Source organism: Phyllopteryx taeniolatus, chromosome 2 (assembly GCF_024500385.1).
Source record: "Phyllopteryx taeniolatus isolate TA_2022b chromosome 2, UOR_Ptae_1.2, whole genome shotgun sequence".
Classification (NCBI taxonomy): Eukaryota; Metazoa; Chordata; class Actinopteri; order Syngnathiformes; family Syngnathidae; genus Phyllopteryx; species Phyllopteryx taeniolatus.
The window spans coordinates 39,348,483-39,367,003 of record NC_084503.1 but is presented as its reverse complement, the minus strand read 5'-3'; the positions used below and the strand labels follow the sequence as shown (position 1 = coordinate 39,367,003).

The 18,521-nt window shown below is 41.5% G+C and overlaps 1 protein-coding gene across 1 annotated transcript in view; it reads right to left on the bottom strand.

Annotated features, from left to right (window-relative positions):
• LOC133474453 (SH3 and multiple ankyrin repeat domains protein 2-like) overlaps window positions 1-18,521 on the bottom strand; it is a 282,765-nt gene that overhangs the window by 53,815 nt on the left and 210,429 nt on the right. The gene's annotated exons all lie outside the window — the stretch shown is intronic.

The following is an 18,521-nucleotide window of genomic DNA, read 5'->3' as shown; positions in this document are numbered from 1 at the left end:
AGCTTTTTGAGCTCAAGACTCAAATAAAAAATCTGGTTCTCCCTGTGAACCAACCTTATTAATACACACATTGTATTGCCATAACATATACTGCACATAGAAACTAACAATTCCCTGACATACCATGTGTCGACTTGGTGTTAAATAACAAAATAAGATAGCATTTTACTGTGACAACCAGTAACCAAAAATAAAAACCTGGGACCACCTTGCTCTGAGGCAACATTGTGAAACAACTGATCAACTATATTATATGTATATGTACTGTATATCTTGTATATGTATACCGTTAATCAGCACTTATTTCCCATCATGTGATCAAGTGGCTACCAAGTGGCAACCTGAGGCCTTCCCATTCTGGATGAGTTAAGAGGTCCCTCGTGTTCTAATTCTTCTTCCAATTGGACGTGTCCAGACATCCTGCGGCTTAATTAGATGACTCATCAGCTCCTTTGGATGCAGAGGAGTGGCGACATTACTGAGCTTCTTTCTTTGATGTCCAAACTGCTTAACCTGGTTTCACTCTTCACTGCAATCTCCCTTATGATCAGAGGTAGTGACCTTCTACATCCTGATGGTCTGCGGTAACTTTACTGGTAATGCCTCACCAGTGCTCAATAGTAGCATTGTCACTAAAAATCCACTGGATTTTATATGGGACCTCAGTCACTTAAGGGCCTATCTCACTGGCTGAGACGTTGGCACGACTGCCGTGGTGACTTGTCACAGCAGGATACCAAAACTTTGCTTGTGCTCTCACCAAGGCAATGTCACATGGAAAACAATTAGCCCTGCAACGTCTCCGCAACGTCACTGCGATTTCTTTCCGTGTATATACAGTGGTGTGAAAAAGTGTTTGCCCCCTTCCTAATTTCTTATTTTTTTGCATTTTTGTCATACTTGAATGTTTCCCATCATCAAACAAATTGAAATGCTAGTCAGAGACAACACAAGTAAAAACAAAATGCAGTTTTTTTTAATGAAGGTTTTTATTACTAAGGGAGAAAAATAAATCCAAACATACATGGCCCTGTGTGAAAAAGGTATTGCCCCACCCCCGTTAAAACATTTCACACAATTCTGCAAAGATGAGTGGGCCAAAATTCCTCCACAGCGCTGTAAGAGACTCAATATAAGTTATCCTAAATGCTTAATTGCAGTTGTTGCTGCTAAGGATGGCCAAAACAGTAATTAGATTTAGGAGGCAATCGCTTTTTAACATGTTGAAAGTGAGGCATTGACATGGCGGCCATTTCATGATGGTTATATTTATTGTCTATTGTGCCGTGGAGCGCATAGAGCGACAGAGAGAGAGAGAGAGCGAAAGAAAGAGAGAGAGAGAGAGAAAGAAAGAGAGCGAGAGAGAGAGAGAGAGAGAGAGAGAGAGAGAGAGAGGGGCATGGCGGCAGTGTTAACTGAGAAATACAAACCAAGTCTTTGGAGTCTGGGAGATGATATTTTTGGTATATAAAGTTTTTTTGACAAGCCGTTCGTCTTTGGCAACGGATAAGGAACTAGGAAGCATACTAATTCCTTGAGGGTCATGAAAGCGACTCGCCTATGATGAGTACTGTACAATGTCACCATGACCAAGCACACCGGTGTGGTAAGTTTGGATGAAATGTGAAACTTTCAAACATTTCAAGCTTTTTAAAATGTATTTACAATAACATTGTGCTATACTAGGCATTTTAGGACACAAAAAAACCTACAAAACAATAATTTCGTACTGTACAGTAATAAGGGTGCATATTGCCACAGAAGAAAAAAAGTGCTTCAATGTAACGGACAATCGGCTATATTGGATGACCACCCCCCCCCCCGACCCCTATGAGTCCTTTCTATCAAGGTTCCACTGTACATGTATCAAAAACCAAAATTTGAGTATCTGTGATTCTGAATTTATTTTCGATATAACACCGCTTAGGTAAAATAAAATAACTTGAAACACCGTACAAAAATTTAAATATGTAAAAGCACAACAAAATAAAACACTCATGGCTGTCAGTCACATGGGCTCTCAGTCACATTGTATAGTCGCAGTAATTCTCAACAACTTTTGGGTTGGGACCAAAAAGTGAAGAAATTACGTGTTCCCTTTTTTATTTTTCTACTACAGCAGCGACACGTACCAAGTTCCAACATTGAACATATTAGGTACAGAAAGTGTAGCTACAGTACCTCAAGCAAGAAGTTAGGAAAAATAAAGAAAATGTTTTGTTGTTTTGTTATATAGAAAGCAAAGCAAATGTATTTCTACAGAGCATTTCATACACAAGGTAACTCAAAAGCTATTTTTAAATAGTTTGATGAAGCCTATTGCCAAAAGTAGATCACAACATTGCAACAAAAATAGGTCAAGTGTCGTCACGGAGACGTTGCCGTGAAGTAGCGGATAGGTCTCCACACGTCTCCTCAGTCTTGTTGGTGTCCAACAGGTCTAGGAGATGTCCCAGAGACTTCACAGAGACATCTCCCCTGTCGTGGACAGAATTAGTTTCCGTGATGTCTCTGAAAGGTGTCCAATGAAATCGAACATGGTCCAGGAGACGTCACGGAGACGTCTCTGCAACCATCGGAGACTCAAGTCCCCATTAGGTCGCCAACTAATCTCGAGGACAGTGAGATAGGGGTCTTAGGGCAACAATTGGTTCTCATTCCAAAGGCAGAACTATAATGGGATTTAATTAGCAGACCAAGAGGTGCTGGTTTTCATTTTCCATGTTTGGAACTTATTCAAGACATGCCATAAAACTGTACCTACAGCAGATGAGCATCTCAATGATATGCAATTAAATGTTAAAGGACTGTGATTGGCTGGCAACCAGTTCAGGGTGTACCTGTAGCTGGGATAGGTTGCAGCTCAGCTATGACCCTAATGAGGATATGCGGTTAAGAAAATGGATGGATGTTAAATGACACATACAGTATTATGCATTCTTTTCACAATTTAAAACAGTTCCCTGATGCCTTTATTCAAAGGGGAGCTAATTTTTATTTTTTATTTTTTGCAAGGAAACATTGCACATCATGTCTCAGTTCTATTTAAAACACAGTATTCTAGTTAATATTATGTTTGTGCAATATGAGAATTAAACTGAATAAATAATCTCTATCATTCTCAGGGGGCCACGATGTTGGGCAATATCAGCCTCTGCTGTCGACTGAACTTAACGTCACAACTACTCTGGCACATTGCTTCCGTTATATGCGGAACGTCACATGATCAAACCCGGAAAACATGTTAGCAGTCTCCCTGTGTATGCTGCGATAACTAGCATAATAGTTAGGCTAGTTATCGTGTTAGTTATGCGCATATCGTGGAAGCAATGCACGAGACGAGTTGTGAAGTTAGTTTTGGCTGACAGCAGAGGGTGATAATTCCTAACATGGCAGCAATTCTGTTTAATTCTTAATCCGCAAATGAAATATTAATCAGAATACTGTGTTTTGACTAGTGCTGGCACATACATGTACTTGCAAAAAAAAAAAAAAAAAAAGAGAAAGATAGGAGGGGTTGAGACGACGCATGCAGCCAAAAATATTTTTTTTAAATACAGTTTTTTTCACGGCGGCACGGTGGACGACGTGAGTGTGAATGGTTGTTTGTTTCTCTGTGCCCTGCGATTGGCTGGCGACCAGTTTAGGGTGTACCCCGCCTCTCGCCCGAAGATAGCTGGGATAGGCTCCAGCACGTCTGCAACCGAGGATAAGTGGTTCAGAAAATTTTGGGATGCATGTATTTTCACTATCACCACCAACTGATAACGCTTTTAGCCAACCCTAATCTTGGCTCATGATTTGCCATGATAATGCTTACATGTAGTTGCCATGATAGTATTTCCATGTAGTCCTGTGGCTGGACTGTTGCTTGCAAATGGCAGATCTTTGCCCAGCCTAGCTGCCAAGTCATCAATCGAGCAATCAATCTTTATTTGCATAGCACTTTTCATACATGAATTGCAACACAAACTGCTTTATATGAATTGAAATCAACCCCTCCCCAACCACTGGGACACAGACACGCACATTCATACAAGTGAAAAGAACTTGTAATGACAAAACATACATGCTCATACACATAGTAGCAAAAACACCATACCGAAATGACATTAGAAATCTGAGGCTGGGCACGAAGCATCCAGGTGAGGAAACACCATCTCAAGGAGCCCTCTGCACTAAGGCACTACCATAGGGAACGGACACAGACCACCAGCATGGAGACCCCAGTGCAGTGGCGTAGAAAATACCTGCACACACAGCAACCGGGGACCCAATGAGATGAAACCACGGCCACGGCCCACCGCAGCTCCCAACTCATGGATGGAGAGACTCCAAATGGGGGCAGAATTATGCAGATCAGCCCCACAAATTGTCAAACTACAGAACAGCTTGGTCACAGACTCATTTTCATAAATTGGCAGCTCACAAACGATTTATTTAATTTGTTAAATTTTGCAATTTGATTGTTGGTATCTGGTTTGTCTACTCTAGAAGCACGACTATTTTTTATAGAACTCATTAAAAAAGTAAACTTTCCATAATATTGTCATGGGTGTGTGTTCCGGGTTTTGTCTTCCCCCCTGTTTCACACACACCTGCTCCTGTGAGCATCTTCACCACCTGTGCCTCGTTCACCCTAATTACCCCTTGTATTTAACCTCGTGTCTCATTCCCTCTCGTTGCCAGTTCGTTGTACCTTGTCGTCGCGTTCCACCCTTCCTTGTTTCCACGTCACAGACTCTCAGTAAGATTTGACCCTGTTCCGATTATCGACCTCGCCTCTTTGCCCCATGTTTTTGGATACTGTTGCCTTTCTTGGATTGCCTGCCTGTGTACCGACCTATGCCCGTATATTAAACCTCTCTTTTTGGAAACTGTCCATTTGTTTTGGAGTCGTGCATTTTTGGGTCCTATCCTCTCTTCCGTTCATGACAAATATGACCCTTTTAATGAAATACTCATTTAAATGTCTTTTAAATTTGGATCTGTTCTTCTGTAGTAAAATAAATAAATCACGTGAAATTAATGCTGGGAGATTGACTACTGATACACTATATTCCCTTGACTCACATATGAACTTCAGTGACATCCCATTCCTAATCCATATGATTCAATATGACGTCAGTCCACATGTTGCAGCTATAACAGCTTCAACTCGTCTGGGAAGGCTGTCCACAAGGTTTAGGAGTGTGTTTATGGGAATGTTTGACCATTCTTCCAGAAGCGCATTTGTGAAGTCACACACTGGTGTTGGACGAGAAGGCCTGGCTCTCAGTCTATGCTCCAATTAATCCCAAAGTTGTTCTATCGGGTTGAGTTGAGGACTCTGTCCAGGCCAGTCAAGTTCATCCACCCCAGAATCTGTCATCCATATCTTTATGGACCTTGCTTTGTGCAGTGGTGCACATTCATCTCGGAAGTGGAAGGGGCCAGCTCAATACTGTTCCCACACAGTTGGGAGCATGTAATTGACCAAAATTCTTGGTATGATGAAGCATTCTGAATTCCTTTCACTGAAACTAAGGGGCCAAGCCCAGCTCTTGAACAGCAACCCCACACCACCACCCCTCCACCAAAGTAGTGTTCTCCTGGCAACTGCCAAACCCAGACTCGTCCATCAGATTGACAGATGGAGAAGCGTGATTCGTCACTCCAGAGAACGTCTCGACTGCTATAGATTCCAGTGGCGGCGTGCTTTACACCACTGCATCCAAGGCTTTGCATTGCAGTTGGTGAGGTATGTCTTGGATGCAGCTGCTCGGCCATGAAAACCCATTCCATGAAGCTCTCTGTGCACTGTTGTTGAGCTAATCTGAAGGCCACATGAAGTTTGGAGGTCTGTAGCGATTGACTCGGCAGAAACCTGGCCCACTATATGCCTCGGCATCCGCTAATCCTACTCCGTCAGTTTACGTGGCCTACCGCTTCGTGGCTAAATTGATGTGCTGTCGTTCCAAAACGCTTCCACATTCTTATTATACAGCTGACAGTCAACTAAGGAATATTTAGGACTGGACTTGTTGCACAAGTGGATATCCGATTACAATTCCACACAGGAATTCACTAAGCTTCTGAGAGCGACCCATTCTTTCACAAATGTTTGTAGAAAAAGTCTGCATGCCCAGGTGCTTGATTTTTTACACCAGTGGCCATGGAAGTGATTGGAAGACCTGATTTTGATTATTTGGATGGGTGAGCGAATACCTTTGCCAATATAATGTATGTCCAGGGTATAGTCAACTTCTTGTTGACCAGTTACAGAAAAGGAATGATGATAAAGACCTTTGAATGTGATCATAATCGATCTCATGCCAACAACAATACAATAATTTTTCAAAAGTTGATGGAATGAAAGCGAGTATTGACTACAACTGCGACAGATGAAGCCTGGAAGCCATAAACCTGTGACTACAAGAAAATATTACAACACAGCAACAGTGATGGTTGAACATTTAGTCAAATCAATAACAGACCAACACACACAGTAAAAAAAACAACAACAAAAAAACAACAGCCTTCTGTCATCTGAAGCAGAAGGGACTATTAGACTGTTTAAATGTCATTATCATCATAAAAGTTCCACAACATTAAGCAACATCCTGCCCATTTAGCTAAAAGTGGCCAGCTGGGAATTCATGTGATTTTCAATCCACTTTAATGACAAGCATGTTACTGATACCTAATCTCACAAATCAATTCTAATCTGACCAATAACTGCATCAAAAACCGACATCAATGTGTAAAGGATATCACCACATGGGCTCAGGAACACTTCAGAAAACCAATGTCAGTAAATACAGTTCGGCGCTACATCCGTACGTGCAACTTGAAACTCTACTATGCAAAGCAAAAGCCATTTATCAACAACACCCAGAAACGCCGCGGGCTTCTCTGGGCCCGAGCTCACCTGAGATGGACTGATCAGAATCAGAATCCTCTTTATTTGCCAAGTATGTCCAAAAACACCCAAGGAGATAGAAAGACATTGACAAAAGAAACAGTCACTGAGCAGTAAAGGGTTGTTAGTTATCTGGTAATGCCGGTACATTATTATTATTTTTTTTTTGGACAAATGTGCAAAAAGATGCAGAGCCCTCTAGCACTTGCAGCAGTTTGAATGACTAATATTGCAATAGTCCGGTGCAATGACCATTGTGCAAAGGGCGCCGAGACTTCAAGGAGTGTATGCGGTTTAATGTGACGAGTAGTGCGATAATCTGGGACAATGTTGGTTGTGCAAATGTTGCAGATACTCCTCAATCAGTGTGCAAATGGAGCAGATGCTACTCTGGCATGAGTGGCCAGTATTGGTGAACAACAGATATGCAAATAGTGCAGCATGGCGAGACAACTACAGTGAGTGCATGATTAATGTATAATTAGCCCCACAGAAATGTGACAACGAACTCAAGTCAAAAAATTGCCAGCATGTTGTAATGGAATTGTATGTTAGGTGTTTAAGAAGTTGAAGTTGATGCAAAGTGGAAAAGTGTTCTGTGGTCCGACGAGTCCACATTTCAAATTGTTTTTGGAAATTGTGGACGTCGTGTCCCACGGGCCAAAGAGGAAAAGAATCATCCGGACTGTTATGGACGCAAAGTTCAAAAGCTGTGATGGTATGGGGCTGTGTTAGTGCCGGTGGCATGGGTAACTTACACATCTGTGAAGGCACTATTTAATGCTGAAAGGTACATACAGGTTTTGGAGAAACATGCTGCCATCCAAGCAACGTCTTTTTCGTGGACGCCCCTGCTTATTTCAGCAAGACAATGTCAAACCACATTCTGCACGTGTTACAACAGCGTGTCTTGGTAGTAAAAGAGTGCTCTTACTAGACTGGCCTGCCTGCAGTCCAGACCTGTCTCCCATTGAAAATGTGTGGTGCATTATGAAGCGTAAAATATGACAACGGAGACCCCGGACTCTTGAATAGCTGAAGCTGTACAGAATTTTTAACAGACGAACAGTCCAAGGTGTGTGTGTGTGTGTGTGTGTGGTGTGTGTGTCTCAAGTGGTCACAGTCAGCAGCCAGTGGAGTGCAAAGGGGCGTCCCAGGCAATAAATAAATAAATAATGGGTACATGTAGAGAACGTACTCATACTCGTTCAGAGCGTTCTCATACGGGACATTTGTCACAGTACAGTGGCAAACAGAGTTCCCACACGGAACATTAGGTATTAGGTATTGGGTAAGGGCCAAGAAGTGTAACTGCTTGGTGCTTGAGCCTCATACCCACTCTATAAACAAATACAGTGCAGTTTAGCCTGTCTAGCAGACATCATCCCAAAGGGTGTACAGTCAGGGGCTGAGTCCTGCCCAAATAGCAAAAAACTGAGTAATTGACCCACCCTTAAAAAGTTTACAATTGTCTCTTGATGCCACAAGATGCCATCAAAGCACAATTATACAAATAAATGCTGCTAACTTATGTTTGTACTGTGTGATTATTACATACTGTATATTTTTGTCTCAACATATTATTAACAGTGACTACCTTACAATTACAGTTGTAAACATGTTTACAAAAAAAACATTGCCTGACCGAGGCAATGTTTCAATCATAAATTGAAAGTTGCTCAGTGCCACAGAACAGATTGAGCTCCCCTTTGGAGGTTTCACTGTGTATGTAACCTAGTATAATGCTAGTTTTACCACTGGCATATTGTAACATTGACTATCACACATGCTATACTTTGTTGGTCAATATGGCATATTCAGTATTCTCAATTAGAACTGTGCAATATGACGATATACGGTAGTTGTAGTGCAATACAAAAACATCTACCGTACAATATAGCCCTTTATCATTTCCATCGTTATTTAAAATTTCACTCCTGAGGCAATCCTGTAGTTTTTTTCCCTCTGCTCAGTAATATGCTGACACTGAGGTTCCTTCGAAGTGTCAATGATCAATGTGTTCTGCATTGCACATTAATTTTCGCAGCTAGCTACGTTCTTCATTGTCGTACGAGTTGAGTGATCCACTGCTAAGAATTGTCACAGTTTGGCCGGATGAGGCTGGCTGGGCCAACCGGACGGCCGGTTCCAACACTGTGATATTCTCAAGAAGCAGTATTTTTTTTTTTTTTTTTTACACTTTATTCACACACAGAGCTAACACAGCATACACATACAGTAGCTGTCATACATACAATTCTATGTTCTTTTTCAGCTCTTATGTCTTCTCTGCAGAGGTGGGTAAGAACGTGGAACATTTACTTTTTTACAATTACTCAAATAACATTTTGGATGAATTGTACTTGTCAGAGTAGTTTTAATGCATCATACGTTTTACCTTTCCTTGAATGTTTATGTTAAGAAGAAACGGTAATTTTACTCCACTACAATGATCTAAATGCTACTCGCTACTTTTATTTATCAATTATTGCATGTGCTATATTTTTCTATTTTTAGACTTTTGTTTTCAACATCCGCAACGGCGACGTTGCACTAATCCAATGTAACCACAGTCATAGGCGTAATTTATGGGGGGAGAGGTGGGACATGTTCACTACACTTTTTCAGAGGGCAGGTTTCGTCCCCTGCAGTTTTTTACTTTCCCCAAAACAATGTAACACAATAATAAACTGAGACTCGACAAGCACTATGACCACGCAGTAACCCCCCACCAATTACAGCAGTGCACTGGTCAACACTTGGTTGGCCTAATCACGTCACTTAGATGCTTTAACCACTGATGCTAGAATATGAATTTTCCTTGCCGGCCAAGAATAGTTCACTGAGCAATGAGTCTCAAGAAAGCAGAACACGTGTGAGCGCATTGCCGCGTCCTCCAAAGACAGGCAAGTTTCCATATCCTGAGTCTACTATGACTTAGAAACAGGTGGAGGAGCAGCAAAGAGCCAATGAGGAACAGGCAGTGACAGAGGACAGTGACAGCCAGAGAGAGGGAGAGGGAGAGTCTGCAAGGAAACACTGAAGAAATAGTTCTAAGCAGGGAGTCCATGAACAGGCACTCACAGGGTTCCGACACATTAGAGATTTCAATATGACATATTTTCCAGACCCTAATTTCCAGACTTCTCGGTAAAAATTTCGAAATAATTCATGAAATTTGAGTAAATAGATGTCTGATATAAAAGATTCTTTATATGCCATTATATCACAAATAATTTCCAGAAGATTGTAGGGGGTGGTGGTGGTGGTGGTGGGGGTAATATGGCACCAGTCTTTACATTCGGAATTAACGAGTTGGTAGAGATTTTAACATTAGACTAAAATTATGCACTGTTGGAACATTAACACTGTGCTTAAACATAGAAAATAAAAATCTGTACTTAAAACTCCAATTCCAATGAAGTTGGGACATTGTGTTAAACAAATAAAAAGAGAATACAATGATTTGCAAATCATGTTCGATCTATATTTAATTGAATACGCTACAAAGACAAGATATTTAATGTTCAAACTGATAAACTTTATTGTTTTTAGCAAATAATCATTAACTTAGAATTTTATGACTGCAAAATGTTCCAAAAAAGCTGGGACAGGGTCATGTTTACCACTGTGTTACATCACCTTTTCTTTTAACAACATTCAATAAACGTTTGGGAACTGAGGACACTAATTGTTGAAACTTTGTAGGTGGAATTCTTTCCCATTCTTGCTTGATGTACAGCTTTAGCTGTTCAACAGTGCAAGGTCTCCGTTGTCGTATTTTACGCTTCATAATGCGCCACACATTTTCAATGGGAGACAAGTCTAAGAGCACTCTTTTACTACCAAGACACGCTGTTGTAACACGTGCAGAATGTGGTTTGGCATTGTCTTGCTGAAATAAGCAGGGGGATCCATGAAAAAGACATTGCTTGGATGGCAGCATATGTTTCTTCAAAACCTGTATGTACCTTTCAGCATTAATGGTGCCTTCACGGATGTGTAAGTTACCAATGCCATTGGCACTAACACAGCCCCATACCATCACAGATGATGGCTTTTGAACTTTGCCTCCATAACAGTCCGGCTGGTTCGTTTCCGCTTTGGCCCGGAGGACACGACGTCAACAATTTCCAAAAACAATTTGAAATGTGGACTCGTCGGACCACAGAATACTTTTCCACTTTGCATCAGTTCATCTTAGATGAGCTCGGGCCCAGAGAAGCCGGTGGCATTTCTGGATGTTGTTGATAAATGGCTTTTGCTTTGCATAGTAGAGTTTCAAGTTGCACTTACGGATGTAGCGCCAAACTGTATTTACTGACATTGGTTTTCTGTAGTGTTCCTGAGCTCATGTGGTGATATCTTTCACACATTGATGTCGGTTTTTGATGCAGCGCAGTGCCGCCTGAGGGATCGAAGGTCACGGGGATTCAATGTTGGTTTTCGGCCTTGCCGCTTACATGCAGTGATTTCTCCAGATTCTCTGAACATTTTGATGATATTATGGAGCATAGTTGATGAAATCCCTAAATTCCTTGCAATTGTACATTGAGGAACATTGTCCTTAAAAAATGTGACTATTTTCTAATGCACTTATTCACAAAGAGGTGAACTTCGTCCCATCTTTGCGTGTGAATGACTGAGCAATTCAGGGAAGCTCCTTTTATACCCAATCATGGCACCCACCTGTTCCCAATTAGTCTATTCACCTGTGGGATGTTCCAAACAGGTGTTTGATGAGCATTCCTCAACTTTCTCAGTCTTTTTTGCCACCTGTTGCAGCCGTAAAATTCCAAGTTAATGATTATTTGCTAAAAACAATAAAGTTTATCAGTTTGAACATTAAATATCTTGTCTTGTATTCAATTAAATATAGGTTGAACATGATTTGAAAATCATTGTATTCTGTTTTTATTTATGTTTAACACAACGTCCCAACTACATTGGAATTGGGGTTGTAGTAATTAAATTAAGATGTATTGCACATTAAGGTTAAATAAAAATTGTACCTAAATAAATGTTTGAAAACAAACATTTCTAAATGATTAAATGAAAATGTATTGAACTGATTCCATCCATCCATTTTCTGAGCCGCTTCTCCTCACTAGGGTCGCGGGCGTGCTGGAGCCTATCCCAGCTGTCATCGGGCAGGAGGCGGGGTACACCCTGAACTGGTTGCCAGCCAATCGCAGGGCACATAGGAACAAACAACCATTCGCACTCACAGTCATGCCTACGGGCAATTTAGAGTCTCCAATTCATGCATGTTTTTGGGATGTGGGAGGAAACCGGAGTACCCGGAGAAAACCCACGCAGGCACGGGGAGAACATGCAAACTCCACACAGGCGGGGCCGGGGATTGAACCCGGGTCCTCAGAACTGTGAGGCTGACGCTCTAACCAGTCGGCCACCGTGCCGCCTATTGAACTGATTGTAAAGAAAAAAAAAAGTTGAAGCCACTGCCTACATCATCCTGAGTTTGAACATTTAATCAAGCGATTCTTTCACAAACCAATAGAGCACAGGTGTCAAACTCAAAGCCCGGGGAACAGATCTGGCCCGTCGCACCACTTTATGTAGCCCAGTAAAGCAATTTAAGTGTGCCTATTTTATGTTTCTTGCCAAATGGGTTTGTTCTTAGTTTTCATGCATTTTATTTCCACTTTTAACACATATTACATTATTATGTATTATGTATTATTATGCTCTTTCTCTCTCTTTCTCAGATCTGGTCACCAAACAGCTTCTTCATTCAGCCATTCTAGTTAATAAAGCAAATAATATTTCTGTAAGGCCGAATGCATGTGTTGATGTTTTTTTTTTTTTTACACTTGAAATGGTGGTGGATGTGTGTGGACTCACATTGAACGTGAGTTTGAATGTGATTGGTTACTCCTGAACACAGCCACATCACATTTATAAGAGGGAGTGCACCTTTGTGCAACCAGACTTATTTTTATTTATTTTATTTAACCTATGTATTTTATTTAACCTTTATCGAATTAGGTAAAAGACCACTTTGAGACAGAACATTTCTTTTGCAATGGTGACCAGGCCAAGAGGGCAGCAAGTTATAACCCCAAGTTAATCACATACAGGAATATTTCAGTTGTTGTTATTTTCACTTCCCCTCTCAAAAAGATACAAAAGAAAAAAATCCAATTGTACAAATTCCAAATCACATATAATGGTGGAAAAAGTTTCATATTTATTTTGGTCTAAATTGTTTTACATCACAGAAACCTGGCATTTGAACAGGGGTGTGTAGACTTTTTATATCCACTGCAGCTTTGTTCCTGTTTTTGTAACCTCTGCCTGGTAAGCCTTTTGTACTTTTTGACAAGTGGAAACAAAATAGTAGAAGACCATTTCTTGGAGCTGAATTTTCCTAAAATGTGTTATTCTATAAAGATTTTTTTTATTACGTTTTAGATTACCGGTATGTGATATTGGTCAGCAAGATCACTCAACCCACTTCTACCAAGCGCTGCATCATGTTTGATCCCGTCAACTCATATGCAAACCACACTTCCAACTCTGGATTTCCAACGTCTCAGTGAGGCTTTACCCTTAAAAGCGCCATTATCAGTGTGTCCACAGTGACGCATAGCATGTTCGTGGTTGCTAAGCAACAGTTGCTGTGTGATAATGCCGGAGGTGGGAGTGGTGCTGAGGTTTTGATCACTGTTTAGAGGGGTGGATCAACATCACAAGTCATCATCAAATCAGGAATTCATTTGAATCATTTTTTTGTCAATGGGCTTATTTGCCAAATGTCACTACCCATTTTCTTCTCCTCCCTGCGAAGCCAACTTAAAAGGTTTTGGTCTCATGCTGCATTTCAATGGTGCCCTATGTTGGGCTTGATTTAAAAATAAACAGCAGCTCCCAGAGCACAGTGGGTTCAGGCATGCTGCTCTTTATGTGCTGCACTGATAAATTAATTATTTATAAGAAATGATGCTGCCACTCTGTTATTTTAAGGCTGTATGTTATGTGACTTTTTGTGTCCTTTTGGGCTTTAGTGTGTTTATACAGATCTGTGAGGGCAGACGCCTGTCATCATTTCAATTTTTAAGTACTTTTACTTTTAAAACAACGCATGCATAGGGCCTTATAGAAACATTTTCTTTATCCACAATATGTTGATACATATTGAATAAATAGTGAGACAAACATCAAATGAGGGCTCTCTGCCCTTAACTAGAACTGAAATCCTTGCAATGTACTTTAATGAGATTCCCCTACTATACCTGTATTTAACCAGATTAAGGCCAAACATCGATACCAGATAATGAATGCATCACTTGAAGTAGAGAGTAAATAGGTAAACAATCAGATAGCGGCACTAAATCTGAAAGACTTATAAGACCTGCAACAAAAGATGTATTATTTTGCTGCTGTTTTGAGCTGTTGAGTAGCAAATGTCCAGAATCTGACTCACTTCATTTCAGTCAGCTCCACAAAAGCATGTGCATCAATGATTTATGTTCCAATGTGTTAAGACAAATTACACCTCACAACTGTAAAGGGAGCAGAGGTGGTTAGAGTAGCCAAATACTGTACTCAATTAAGAGTACTGTTAACTTTAGAATAATGACTCAAGTAAAAGTAAAGTAAAAGTAAAAGTTCTCCAAATAATTACTTGAGTAAAAGTAAGAAAGTACTCAGTGGAAAAAAAACTACTCAAGGACAGTAACTAGTGAGTAACTTCTGATTTAAAAAAAAAAAATCAGAGTATAAAGAGAAATGTTCTGTTAACTGGTCTTTTACCTGGTTAAATAAAAATAAAATAAAAATAAATCTGGTCGCACAAGGATGCACTCCCTCTTATAACTGGCATGTGGCTGTGTTCAGAAGTAACAGATCACATTCAAACTCATGTTCAATGTCACACAGTCCACGCACACACCTGCCACCATTTCCACTTTTAAGTCGGGGAAAAAAATAACCCAAAAAACCCACGCATAGGGCCTTAAAGAAACATTATTTGCTTTATCCACTAAAATGACTGAATGAAGAAGCAGAAAATACATTTATGGGTTTTAACGCAAACAAGACACTGAATAGCCGCGCCGCCCAAGCCAAATAATTGCCGTGTATAAGGCATCAAATATTATCATCAAATATTTATATCAATACTTAATTATATTCATAATGTATAATTTATACATATTATTTATGTAATATGTTCAAAGGAATGGAGTCAGCGAGACTCCTTTAAAATAACCACACTCACGCTTTTATTCTCACCCGCGTCCACTCTGTTTAGCAACTCGCCTCTTTCTTAACTATTAATCTGTCTTTTTATGGTTTAAGAAATGTGATAAAGTACAATATACTGTATATATAGCAACAAATGCATACAAAGGCTTGCTTTTCAGAGTGTCCACATATCAAATCCCTCAATGTGCGGGGTCGCGTTGGCAACTCCTATTTTTATGCGGTAGTCCGGTCCAGTCAGGTTCGACCTCATCACGCACTGTGCGGCAGGCCAAAAGAACCCTGAACGCACCCTGTGTATCTTGCAGCTAGGGTGCGACGTATGCCCTGCCCTGAGCATGCTTTAAGCTGTTTAATGACACACTAGTTGAAGTTTGTTCAACTAAACGCGCAACAAGAAGAATGTCACAGGTCCCCTGCTGGACCCCCTGCAGTTTGCCTACCAAGCGAACAGATCTGCGGATGATGCAGTCAACATGGGACTGCACTTCATCCTAGAACACCTCGACAGTGCAGGGACCTACGCGAGGATCCTGTTCGTGGACTTCAGCTCAGCGTTCAACACCATCATCCCTGAACTCCTTTCATCCAAGCTTCTCCAGCTCAGCATCTCACCTGCCATCTGCCAGTGGATTTACAGCTTTCTGACGGGCAGGACACAGCAGGTCAGGCTGGGGGAGGCCACCTCATCCACACGCAGCATCAGCACTGGGGCGCCCCAAGGTTGTGTCCTCTCTCCGCTGCTCTTCTCTCTCTACACGAACGACTGCACCTCAGCGAACCCGACTGTCAAACTCCTGAAGTTTGCAGATGACACCACTGTCATCGGCCTCATCAAGGATGGTGACGAGTCTGCATATCGACAGGAAGTGGAGCGGCTGGAGCTGTGGTGCGGCCGACACAACCTGGAGCTGAACACGCTCAAGACTGTAGAGATGATCGTGGACTTCAGGAGGCATCCTTCGCCACAGCTGCCCCTCACGTTGTCCAGCTGCCTTGTGTCAACCGTCGAGACCTTCAAGTTCCTGGGAATTACAATCTCCCAGGACCTGAAGTGGGCGACCAACATCAACTCCGTCCTCAAAAAGGCCCAGCAGAGGATGCACTTCCTGCGGCTTCTGAGAAAGCACGGCCTGCCACCGGAGCTGCTGAGACAGTTCTACACAGCGGTCATCGAATCAGTCCTGTGTTCTTCCATCACAGTCTGGTTTGGTGCTGCTACAAAAAAGGACAAACTCCGACTGCAACGGACAATCAAAACTGCTGAAAGGATTGTCGGTACCCCCCTACCCACCCTTGAGGACTTGCACGCTGCCAGAACTAAGACAAGGGCGTGCAAAATCCTCTCGGACCCTCCCCACCCCGGTCACCGGCTCTTCCAGCTCCTTCCCTCAGGTAGGCGCTACCGATCATTGCAAACTAGAACTAGTAGACATTCCAACAGCTTCTTCCCTCTTGCAATCAACTTCTTAAACAGCTAACTTACAATTCCATTACAACAAGCTGGCAATTTTTTTTGACTTGAGTTCGTTGTCACATTTCTGTGGGGCCAATTATGTATTATGTATTACTCGTGCACTCACTGTAGTTGTCTCGCCGTGCTGCACTATTTGCATATAGTGGCCACTCATGCCAGAGTAGCATCTGCTCCATTTGCACACTGATTGAGGAGTATCTGTAACATTTGCACAACCATTGTCCCAGATTATCGCACTACTCGTCACTTTAAACCGCATACACTCCTTGAAGTCTCAGTGCCCTTTGCACAATGGTCATTGCACCAGACTATTGCGATATTAGCCATTCGAACTGCTCTAAGTGCTAGAGGACTCTGCATCTTTTTGCACAATTGTTGTTTGTTGTTGTTTTTTGTCAATGTCTTTATGTCTCCAAAGTGTTCTGTAAATTGACTGTCTGTTGTACTAGAGCGGCTCCAACTACCGGAGACAAATTCCTTGTGTGTTTTGGACATACTTGGCAAATAAAGATGATTCTGATTCTGATTATACACGTTGTATATTTCAATGGACGCACACCGTTTTAGAGCGCGCCAGCTTAACCGTAACGATAAAAGGAAAACCGTATGGACAGGCTAGCTAAAATTAGCATTGGATCACGGGAGGGATTTACCTTCAAATAACGAATATTCACACACAAATGCCATAGTAAGACATCCAGAAAGGTAATATAACAATACTCTCAGGCATGAATTCTTCCTAATCGGTGAAAAACGAGTTTATTAAAGTTCTATCGCAACTCTCTTCTTCTACTATTTTTTAGCTTATAGTGTACTGTAGCTCCATGCATGCATTGCACCATGCTGCCCCTCAGAGGCCAAGGCAAACTTCCGGTTGCAGTTTTTGGCAGGGTGGATTTTAGTGCAACGGCGAGAAAATTTGCAGGCGCTTTTTCCCAGAATGCATTGCTATAGTTAAAATTACTCCGTCACGTTTTGACTGTGTTATAATACATCTTTAATGTGTTATTTTGAACAGACAGGTTTAATAATTAAAGTGATGTCGTTTTTAGTAGTGTACAGTTAAATTACTGTCGTTTTTAGTAGTTAAATTACTGCTGCCTTTGGTGGCAATTTGGCACCCTTACTCATCGGAATGGTTAGAATCACACAGTGTGTCTGCCTTGCACTGCCTATGAGATCTATCGCCAAAACAACCGATGGAAAGGCACTTATGAAATGATGTGAGCATCATCATGGCAAAGGTTAAAATCACTTTCAGCGCCAAACACATAAGAGATGAAGAAGAAATGTGTGGTGCTCATGTTAGTTCAGTGAAGCTAGTTGCGGGATGCAAACTATCGTTCAGAACGCAAACCAACTCATGTAACACTGCCCTTTCCACCAGTCATGAAAGCCACCACCTTCCTCTTCCTCCTTGTAATTATTTTCTCCCCGGTGCACAACACCACCATGAGAAGAACCAAATTTCAGTGCACCGTTGCCACGACAACAACCTAAGTCGCACAGTGACGACATAATAGCGCTGCGTTTAGAGCCTGATATTTGCTCCGTCACAACAAAGATTTAATGTATGCTCCACTGGACACTGTGAACATGCAGTAAATTTTGACGCTGTAACTGTAATGGTAATAATTTCACGCTGTGCGAGAGAACAATGTAGAACAACATAAAATATTTAATGGTTATATGCTCCACTGGAACGTCCGACTAAAATGAGATTGTGACGTCACCTGGGAAACTGGCTGCCTATGTAACTGCATCGCTATAATGTGATGACCGCGATGGGATGGTATGAACAGCCAGCATTTTATTTATTTTTTACAGTTTATAATTCAGGCGCAATGTTCGTTTCATAAAACAGATATACACACTGGTGACAGCACCCATTGCTGCTTCATTTCTTGTTTGTCCATC